Source organism: Neophocaena asiaeorientalis, unplaced genomic scaffold (genome assembly GCF_003031525.2).
Source record: "Neophocaena asiaeorientalis asiaeorientalis breed wild unplaced genomic scaffold, Neophocaena_asiaeorientalis_V1.1 scaffold134, whole genome shotgun sequence".
In the NCBI taxonomy this organism is placed as follows: Eukaryota; Metazoa; Chordata; class Mammalia; order Artiodactyla; family Phocoenidae; genus Neophocaena; species Neophocaena asiaeorientalis.
Genome location: NW_020185339.1, coordinates 18,960,491 through 18,972,065, shown reverse-complemented (window position 1 = coordinate 18,972,065; position 11,575 = coordinate 18,960,491). Strand labels below are relative to the sequence as shown.

The 11,575-nt window shown below is 39.7% G+C and overlaps 1 long non-coding RNA gene across 2 annotated transcripts in view; it reads left to right on the top strand.

Moving 5' to 3' along the window:
* LOC112394224 (uncharacterized) overlaps positions 1 to 11,575 on the top strand; it is a 29,605-nt gene that overhangs the window by 1,700 nt on the left and 16,330 nt on the right. The gene's annotated exons all lie outside the window — the stretch shown is intronic.

Below are 11,575 nucleotides of genomic sequence, written 5' to 3'. Positions count from 1 at the left end.
GTCTGCGGGCGCGGCGGGGAAGGGCAGGGGCGCCGGGCCGACGTCGGCGGGTGAGGATGGACGAAGGAGCGCCGGAGCCGCTTCGCTCGCCTCAGCGTGGTCCGGTGCCTTCCTGACACCATGGCCCTGGCTGAGGTAGTAGTTTGTGCTGTTGGTCGGGTTGTGACATTGCCCGCTGTGGAGATAACTGCGCAAGCTACTGCCTTGCTAGTGCTGGTGATGCTCAGCGCCGCGGAGGACAATGGCTGGGAATCCCCTTTGTTTTCCGGGGCGCGGGGGCAGCCCGCCGAGCCCCGGCAGGGCCGGCCACCACGGAAACCGTTAGTTGTACATTTTCCCGGAGGGAGGAAGGGACTGCGGGGAGAGGGATGGACGGGGACGTTTGTAAAGCTGGGGAAGACCTAAGTCTTTGGATTCGCTATTTGCTCGAAAAGGAAGGAATGAAATTGTGAGAGAGATTGACACATAACTTTTCCACCCTAAATAATTTTACCGCTTCTTTCAGTAGTTGATGCAAGATTTAGTTTGTACCTATTTTACTTCATTCTTTATCTGTGGGTCGGAGTGGTGTGAGGTATCTTGTGCAGAACTGGCGTGAGGGGCGGAATAGTAGACCCATTAATTATAAAGTTTATGCCTTAACAGTTCAAATCTGTTTTTTTTGATATGTTCTCTCGTTAAATCTAAGAGCTTTTAAAATGTAAACACAAAGCAATTAAAAGTTCCTGTTTAAACTTTGCAACTCTTTGAATAAGAAGATTGAATTTATAGTTAAATGCACTATTGAGATTTTTTAATGTATGAGGCAAATAAATTCTCTTTACAGTGTGCTGTGCTTTTTTTTCCTTTCTTTTTAGTTTAACTTTGGGGGCTCAGATTCTGCCGGTGTGGTGGGATTTTTTGGCTTTTGACTCTCATGTTGTAATCATTTATATCATTGCATTTCAGTGTGGGAGAAAAGGATCTAGGTAGGAGCTAGAAGTGTGGTTTCTGGATACTTTGAGTTTAAAATCTAAGATTGCCCATTTTGATTTGTGAGGGACCACTACGCCAAGCAGGAAGATCCGATTTTTATAAAGAAAATGTAGTTCGGAAAACTAATGAAATTACTCGGTATTTTAAATACCCTGAAGTCTGGGTGGAAAAGATAATTGTATTTCTAAAATTTTAATTTCACTGAGAGAAATTGGTGGTAAATTTTAGTACTTTTCTTAGAAAACTGATCCGGTTTTGATTTGTGCAGAATAATTAGCTTTGTGATGTAATCACAAACATTCTGCGGTTTAATTTTTGATGCATAATTGAAAAAAACTAAGGCAATTCTTTACTAAAAAAAAAGCACATATAAGGAGAAAAAACTAAAGCCAACCGAATCCTTTTTGTCCCCTTCAGGAGGAGTTTGATGCTTTCATAATTCAAAAGTTATCTAATAAGTATGCCTTGGTTTGGTTTGGTTTAGCTTTGAGAGAGAACCTTGCTCAATCTGATCTCATCTGGATGGAGCTGCCTCATTGTGGGAAGGACAGTATAGAACCTTACGTTGAATCTTAAAATGCATAAAATATTTGAGAGTTGGCTCTTGGAGTTTGCTTTCTTGATATCAAAGAAAATTCAGGTCTTTATTAAATGCCAATTCTTTTAAATGATGAAAATCTTTGGGTGCTACGTCAAATCTTGATTTATGGAGAAACTAATAAAATTCTAATTGTAGTATAATAATTTTCATTTTCCAAAATACTCCATTCAGCCAGCCATGCTAATTCTCATCCGACAGGTCATCTTTCCCACTATGCTTTTTAACATTTTATAGGGGATCAACAGTTGTTAATTTGTGCCCAAAAGTTATTACAGATTCTGCCAGTAATTTATTGAACTTTAATGGATCAGCAGATAGGAAGCTGAAGTATACAGATAAAGTATTCACAGTTTATCTTCTGCTTTTAAAGTAAATTTCATCCAGAACTGTATGTTGCCCACATAGTAGGAACATTTTGTTGTTGGATATAAAGGTACTTCTATATGTTATTCTTGTTTGCTAAATTACAAAATACTGCCCTCAGCCAACTTGTTTTTAGTACCATAGTTATATTTCTGCTCTAATCTCCAGTATTAAAAATTAGCCTTTCACTTTTGCATTTCACTTTTCACACACCGATGAAAATTATCTACTGAACATTTTTACTGTTGACAGTTTCCTACAAGATGAATTTGCCTTATCAAAAGTGCAACTTTCCAATCTTGATGTTTTTGACATTTACTTGGCACAATTGACTTTTTTTGTTGATCCGTTGTCAGGCATTTAAGTAATTTGTATTAGCAAAAAGCCACAGATGGGAAAGAATAGGGCAGTGTTTGGGTGTCCTCAATAAGTACCAGATCAAAGGAAAGCTGAGTTATGGTAATAACATTTTAATAAATGTCATCCTCAGTTATTGGAAATGTAGATTTAATTTTGTGTATGGGACACCTGGAGAAGATTCTTGGGAAGCAGTTTTGCTTCATGCCCCAAAGTCAGAATTCCTGATGGTTAATCTCATATACTAAAGCTTTTGTTTATAAGCTGTTTAAACATAACAGTTGCCTTTTGGTAGGTGGGCCAGGGTGTACTCAAGTCATTGTGTCTGTGGAGTGGCCCCCAAGAATTCTTGCCAGAGGAGCCTGACAGCAGAGAGAAGCTCTTCAGTGTATGGGAACTAGGTGCCAGGAAGGCTGGGATTTCTTCATGGCTACCCATCCTTTCTCCCTCTCCTATGTCACATCTCACCTCCTCCATAGGGGGGAGGTGGGGGAGAACTGACAGGAGAGGTACTACTTCCCCCACTGAACACTCCTTCTATAATTTCTGCAACAAAAGGAAAATAGGACAGTTGCCTTCAAAAGTGAATTAGGCCAGATCGGTAATACCCAAGAGGACAATTATGGCCATTGTCGTAAAATCTAAAAAGTCATTGGTGCCACTGAAATCTAGACAACTCAGGCAAAAATATTAAAATCACTTGAATGATTGTCTAACACAATTCACTAAGTGTTTTTGTTAGGATATTGCTGTTAGGCACCATGGGGAAAGCAGAATAATTGTATGGCTACGTCACTGCCCCGAAGGTCAATGCATTTAGAAAAGGTAGAACATGAAGTGCCTAAGAATCAAAATGTGGGCAGGTGAGAAAAGCATTAGTGACCTAGGTTACCTGTGAGACCTGGCAGAAGAAAAAGTGGGTGAAAGAGCTGAGGGGAGGGAAGTACGGAACACTTAGAATAGATCTTGTAATTTAGATGTCTTGATATTTGTTGTCTCTAGTAGTCATTCTAAAAGTGGCATTGGAGTCTTGGAGATGAGCATTACAACTGTGGTTGATATTCAGTGATACTCTGGCTGTCTTACCTTTTAGCCTTGTATTATCTGCTGTAATACGTTGAGGTGTTTTCTGAATTTGTTTAAGAGAAATATTAGTTTTACATGGAATAGAGTATGCTTTTTTATCTGAAGTTGAGAGTTATTTTTTGTTGTTGTTAGATTTTCATTTTGCAGTTATCTTTCTTTAAAAGCGTTGTTCTGTGCACATGTAATGGAATTGTGCCTACACAGACTTCTGGGCACTAAATTTGTGGATAGGATCCTTTTAAACTGCGCCGTTGACGCCCAACAGTACAGATTTGGTTATGAACAAACAAACCCAAGATAGGAGCCTTGTGTTGATTTTACAGGGTAAGTTCCTAGCTCTTTCTTCTTATTCCACCTCAAACAACTCTTTTGAAAATATACCGTTCCGTTTGCCTTTAGCTGGGGTTTCAAATATAATTGAGAGTGTTAGTTCCGTTATTATGTAATTGAGAGTGTTTTATCATGAAGGTCAAGGTTTCTCAGAAGGCCAAATAGTGTCAAATGTCACAGAAAAGTAAACTAGGAACTAAAAAGTGTCCACAGACACTGGCAGTTCAGATCATACATGTAGTTGTAGCGCTGTTTTCTGTTACAAATGAATAATCTCTAATTGCTCTCTGGTGGAGTAACAGACTACAATTAATGTGTGTTTCATACTGCTTTGAACTTGAACAAAAATGTATTAAGATTCCTGGGACTTCCCTGGTGGTCCAGTGGTTAAGACACCGTGCTCCCAATGCAGGGGGCCCAGGTTTGATCCCTGGTCAGGGAACTAAGATCCCACATACCGCAGCTAAGCCCTCGTGCTGTAACTAGAGAAGCTCGCGTGCCTGTTCTTTTTTTTTAATTGACATATAATTTTATATTAGTTTGATGTGTACAACAATGATTTGGTATATGTTTATATTGCAGAACGATCACCACAATAAGTCTAGTGAACATCCATCACCACACATAGTTACAGTTTTTTTCTTGTGATGAGAACTTTTAAGATCTGTGCTCTTAGCAACTGTCAAATAATAACATACAGTATTGTTAACTTTAATCACAGTGCTGTACATTACATCCGCATGACTTAATTATTTTATAACTGGACGTCTGTACCTTTTGAGCACCTTCAACCCGTTTTGTCTACCCCCCACCCCTTGCCTCTGGCAACCACCAGAATAACTGAATTCAGTTATTTAATTTTATTTTTTAGATTCCACATATATGTAAGATCATATGGTATTTCTTTTTCTCTCTCTGACTTATTTCACTTAGCATAATGCCCTCAAGTTCCATCCATTTTGTCACAGATGGCAAGATTTCATTCTTTTTTATGGCTGCATAATATTCCATTGTATTTATATATGCCATATTTTCTTTATCCATTCATCCATTGATGAAGACTTAGATACTTTCCATATCTTGGCTATTGTAAATAATGCTGCAGTGAACATGGGGGTTCCTATTATCTTTCTGAGTACATGTTCTCATTTCTTTCAGATAAATACCCAGAAGTGGAATTGCTGGAATTGGTAGCTCTATTTTTAATTTTTCTATACTGTTTTCCATAGTGGCTGCATCTGTTTACATTCCCACGAACAGTGCACAATGATCTCATTTTCTCTACATCCTCGCCAACACTTACTTCTCATCTTTTTGATAATAACCACTGTAACAGGTGTGAGGTAGTATCTCATTATGGTTTTGATTTGCGTTTCCCTGATGATTAGTGATGCTGACCACCTTTTCACGTCCTGTTGGCCATCTGTACGTCTTCTTTGGAAAAATGTCTATTTGGATCCTCTGCCCAGTTTTTAATCAAATTGTTTGCTTTTGCTAATGAGCTACATGAGTTCTTTATATATTTTGGATATTAACCCCTTTTCAGAAATATGAGCTGCGGATATTTTCTCCCATTCGATAGGTTGCCTTTTTGACTGTTCTTCAGGAATAACAAACATTTATGTCTTTTGAGGAGAGAAGTTACACAAGGGGAAAAGAAAATTGCACACACAAAACTTGAAGGAGGTGGTAGGGGAAGAAAGATTGCTTATTAATGAGGAGATAAGACTGTTGGTAGGTGGATAGAGGAAAAATGAGAGGGAATATGGAGATTCAGGATTGAATATACAATAGAAAAGGGATAATTGACTGGGCAAGATCCTGTGTTGTTATACTATCTACTCTCTTTTTGTGAGGAAACTCTATATGTTAAAAGCATCCTAGCAATATGTTAGCTGTTTTATCTGTGGTAACATCTGAAAACATTTGAAGGTGCTTTAGAGTAGGGATCAACAGACATTTCCTGTAAAGGGCCAGATATTAAACATTCTAGGCTTTGTGGGTCATATATGGTCTTTATCGCATATGCTGCTGTTTCTCCTCCGTTGCTTTCTTCTTTTTCTGCCCCTCCTCTTCCTTCTTCTCCTTCTTCTTCTTCCTCTTTAAAAATGTAAAATCATTCTCAGCTCATGGGCAATACTAAAAACAGGCCATAGGCCAGATTTGGCCTGCAGGCCAGTTTGCTGACCCCTGCTTTAGAACTTAGCTCTCCTGATAGAACATTTGGTTCCACCCTTACCCCACCCCCCTTTCTCTCATTAAGTGAGGAAAGAAATAGGTCTTTCTTGGAGAATAAAATGTTGGAATAATTTAATACATTTGAATGTATGTGACCCTGATCTGCTTTTGACCATCATCACTCAGATTTGTGACGATAGTCTGTGTTCCCTTCTCTTGACCCTAATGGCATTTATAGAACAGCTACCCTGAAGTTTCCATTCTGAAAGGACCATGGGGAGATCACATAGACATAGGGAGAGAGATCTGAGGAAACCCAGCTGTGCCTGCCCCAGCTATTTTAAGTCTTCCCAAACTAGGCACCGTGCAAGTCCCAGATGATTCCAGTACCAGCTACCATCTGCTGCAAGCTTAGGACACACCCTAAGCAAGAACCATGTAGGCAAGTTTAGTAAAGCCCCAGAACCATGAGAGAGAATAATAACACTGTGGTTGTCGTTGTAAGCCAAAGTTTTGGGGTAATTTGTTACATAGCAGTAGATAACCAGAAATGGTTTGGGGACCTGGAAATGGAGTATTACTATAACAAAACCTAAAACACATGACAGTGGCTTTGCAACTGAGCTGCCCACATATGTTGGAAGGGCCTTTAAGAGATTAGTAGCAGAAATCTGATGGATGTTGAGGTTGTCAGTAGGGTTTAAAGGAAAGTGAGGAAAAAATTATTAAAGTTGGAGGAAAAGCTTTTGTTAATAAAACTGCTGCTTAAGATAATGTAGAAATAGAAAATAATACTTACTTAATGAACTGAGGCATCAGCCTGAACAGTTTCCAAGCTAAAGTTTTAAAGTTTCAACTGGTTTCTTTTAGCTGACATCATGAAATACAGATAATGATGAGCTAGAGAAGAAATTATTCAGTTTTCAAGCAAAATTTTGAGGAAATATATAAAAGTCAGGACTTGATGGGTTAGAAAAGAAAACCCTTTTCTGATGACCAGTCTCTTGCAGCAGAATATTCCCAAAGTAAAAAAAAAGGCCTCAGGACAAAATCAAATTCACAGCTCCATCATGAAAAGTTCTCAGGGTAAAGATGAAACTAAGGATTAGACTGTGAAATCCTTTATTAAGACCCCAGAAAAATTAAGGTGATGCCTTACAGGGAGCCCCATGTAGATAAGATTTGTTGATGTGGCTTTTGTCTAATGAAGTAAACCCCAATGAGATCAATAAGATTCATAGGAAACTTACAAAGCTTTTAAGAAAATTATATTGTAGAAATACTATTAGCTTGAACTATAAGGAATAGAGATGGCTTCAAAATGAAAAGAAGCTTTTAGACCCTAGAACTTCTACAGGCAGGAATATTTTATGGAGTAGGAAGAATAACTCAGGATGGAGCCAAGAGCTGCGGAGAATCATCGCAGGCAACAGAAGTGAACCTTAATCAAGGAATTGGCAGCATGTGCCCAGTTTGATTTGCTGTGGGTGAGAGACTGCCACATGCCTATGGTGTTTTCTCCCTTTTTGAATGGGGGTATTTATAGTGATTATTCTATGCTTGTCTACCCTACCATGTGTATTGCGTATGTGGGGGACAGAAAATTTGTCTCTCTAGTTCACAGGTTTTTAGACCTAAGAGGAAGGGTACTTTTCCTCTAGGAAAAGGTACTATTCTCATTGCTTTTCTACGCCACCCCCTTTTTTTGTAATTTTAAATCACATAATAAAACAACAGAAAATATATTTGAATGTAGCTTGAGTGACTGTAAGTAAGCACAAAAATTCTCTTCTGTCTTGAATCTCGTATTTTAATATATGCCAAGTACTGAACACAGGGCCTACCTGGTGTGTAATTATTTTTTTGTAAATGCTAATTTCCCTTATCATTCTCTTTCCTTGCGGTGACATTATCTTTACCCATGGTGTCCAGTTCCTCCTGCTGATTTTTTGTTCACCAGGGCTCTCTACTCCCCCAGCCCCTCCTCCACGCCACCAGGCCTCTCCATATGCTCCACACTTTTTCTGGCATTTTATTACTGTCATCCAAACTCTGAACTTGCCTACCTTATTTTTTCAAAGACTTATAGAGTGACTAGATAATTAACATGAATAATACTAAAGTGTTAACACAAAAGTTTTACTTGGATAATTGCAATAGCAACCTTCAGTGTTTACCCTGTGGAGTTAGCTAAAATTTCAAGCATTTCTGTAGGCTGCCTGAGTCTATTTTTGGTAAGGACCCCGAAGTTGATGCTCAAGTCATGCCATTCATGTTCTTTTCTAATAGACAGTGGCTATCCTTTAGGGATGGAATATAGTGTAGAACGCTGTGCTAAAATCTGTTCTGGCTCTTCTCCATGTTATGTACCATCTGTGAAGCTTGGAGTCTAGGTCAAATGTATCTTTTGTCTCCTCTTCCCCAGCATTTTGTAGAGGATTCTAATCTAATTAAAATTAATGTCAATAGCAGTGTTGAAGAAGAAAACCTAAAAGGAAGAGAATTTTTGAAAGAAGGGGTATGGGAAAAGAGGAGGGCAGTTTTACCTGAATTGTTTTGCCTTGAAAAATAAATGTGCTTGTGTAATTCTGTGAGTCAGTGAATATGTGTACATAAATACACATTTCTTTATTTAGCCAGTATTAATGAGTATCCCTGTGACTCCTCCAATATACTAGCTTCTATGGGGATAAGATAAATTAGAGAGACCACTTATTCTGCAGGACTGGTTCCAAAACAGTTGGGCAGTGTGCACTGTGTGGGGCCTGGGAGATGGTTTCTGCATAATGTTAGAACGCGTATGCACTCTCAGCTTGAAAAATGATGCTGAATTCTCAGGAAAATCGAACTCCATTAACAATAACATCTTCTGTAAATCAAAAGCTTGCAAAGCCTTAATGAAAAGGAAGCCATCTAACCTTAAAAATGAATTTATTACTAAATGAATTTAATTCACAAAAGGAATTTTCCCTAATATTTAGGCTCTTCTTGATTTTGGTTTCGTTTGTTTTTATTAACATGTTTAGTTGTTTGGTTTGGTCAAATATTGAATTTGAGTTAAAAGATAGATCTTCTCTGAGGATGCAGTCTAATAATAAGGCCAAGTAAATAATGGAAAAATCAGTTTCCAAGTGTGGCAAGGCAGTGGCTCTGTAGTCTTTGCACGGCAAATAGTATGTCTGACTTTTTCAGTGATCTGCAAAACTGAGCTACTCATTCCTACACAAATGAATGTGCTGATTTTGTCTCCCCCCCACACCTTTTTTGCTCACTTTCTTCATTTCTTCCCTCTTCTTGTTTCCCTGACCTCTGGGGAGAAGTGATGTGGCACCAGAAACAAGAGGCACACTCACAGTTACATCCTGCTGACTCGTCATGGGGCTCTAGGCAAGTCACTAATCAGGAAATTGGGGGAGTCAGTGCTGGCCGGGGAGTTAGTAGGTTGAGGAGGTGAGGACAGACCCTGGTGACGTCAGGGCCTTGGCAGTGCAACTTCTATCGATACATTTTCCATTGCCACCACTTAACCTTAGAGGCGTGGATGATCCAGCAGTGAGTTATTCTGTGCAAGAGGGAGCGAGGGCTTTAGATCAGGTGGCCAGAGGGTTATTTCCTCTCTCTGCTGTTTAACAGCTGTGTGGCGTCAGGTGAATTTCTTAATCTCATTGATGCTCAGTTTCCTATTTGTAATACCTACAATGAAAGGTCGTTCTGAGGATCACAGATAATGTACCTAAAGTGCCCAACAAAGTCCTGACACAAGGAGTGTTTATAAATGGTAGCTACTTGAAGTAGTCTAAAGTCTCTTTCACATGCTTAATACACTTATATAATTTCAGTCTTAATCTCTCTTTCTCTCTCACGCACGCACACACACACACACACACACACACACACACACACACACACATTACCATTCTACGCTCCTGAAATTGTATATGTACCTTACCACTTAAAGAACGGCCTTTTGTCATCAGGGAAATGGTCCTATTGCCAGTTTAAAGGAATATTCAGGAAATGGCTCAGAAAAAGATAAAATGCAGAATGTATTATTTTCTTAAAAAATTATTCTTTGGTAATGTTAGCTCTTTATCTCCCCTGCTTAATTGTGCTGTCTACCAACATTGTCAAAAACAGTAGCCAATCCAAGTATTTTCTTGTTGATTGAAGTCTAGCCTGTCTGGGACTAGAGCACCCCTCTTAAGCTTGCTAGCAGTTGTGTCACATTGCTTGAGTCGACAAATAAATGGCCAGGAGTCATTCTGCATGATAGCCTTTCCATTCTATAGAAACTATGAAACTGATCCAAATAAATGGCTGGGTCTCCCAGGCGGGTGGATCTGTATGTTGCCCCTTTGTTACAGTGTCATATCCTCTTGACTGCCTTTCAGGGCAAAGAGCAACTGTGCAGCACGGGTAAGAGAGTGGAGCCAGGTGACATGCTGATGGGATGTTGCAGCCCCTGCAAGAGGGGCTCTGTCTTTGCGGAAGGGTGTAGTATTGCTATTGTGACACGTGTCTTTTTAGTCAAAAACAATAAATCTTCCCTTGTTTAAATGACAGATGGTTAGGATTGTTACTTCTGTTTCCAGCAAACCCATAAGAGGAAAAACAAACAACTGACTTTGAGTTCTTCTTGGTTTTCAAGAGTACTAGGAAAAATTTGAAACAGTGTAGTTTCAGTAAGGTTATACGGTGTTTGAGGTCAACCCCACCCACTCCCACCGTGATGTCCACATCCTAAATCCCCAGAACCTATGAATATGTTAGGTTACACAGCAAAGGTTTATGATTGCAGATGGAGTTAAGGTTGCTAATCAGCTGCCCTTAAAATAGGGAGACTATCCCAGATTACCTGGTGAGCCCAATACAATCACAGTGTAATAGGGACCCAGGTTGCCTCTAGAAGCTGGAAAAGGCAAAGAAGTGTAGTCTCTTCTAGAACCTTCAGAAAGTCCTGCCGACACCACGATTTTAGCCCAGTGAGACCCATTTCAGACTTCTGACCTCCAGAATTATATGATAATAAATCTGTTGCTTTAAGTCATTAAGTTTATGGTAATATTACAGCAGCAATAGAAAACTAATATAGCATTTAACTGTGAACAACTAAATATCTAAAATTGATGAACCCAAATTTCCTCCTCCTCTCTTTCCAAGTAAGGTGCCATAACCAGGGAAATGACAAAGCAAAAGCAAGGGAGAGGAAAGTCAGCAAAGGGCCAGGCTGGCCGGCTTGCTGGCTGCCTGCTGCTTAGAGTGGTCTCTTCGCTTCCTATCTCAGTATTTATCCTCTGCCCTGCCTTGGGCCAGGGGAGCTCTTCCCCACATTGCCTCGGGCCTCGTGTTGCCTCCACTTCTCTTTTCCCCAGTGGTCTTCTCTCCAGGTCCCCTCTTCTACTCTGTGGGAGCTAGCAGAAGCCCAAGCTAGCAAGAGGAAAATGGACATTCCTACCAATTCCCTCCCTTCCCTTCCATACCCACATAGTCTCTGGGGAAGAATCTTGAATGAAAGCAAGCAAAGAACAAAAGGAAAAGAGATGCCTGAAAACAGGCTCGAAACAGTAATGGGAAGAGTGACATACAGGAGATGCCACGCCATCTTGTTGACTTAGCTGTCACCATTTTCCATAGCAAAGTTATTCCAGTGTACTCTGTACCAGGGCTCAGTGTAACTATTATTCC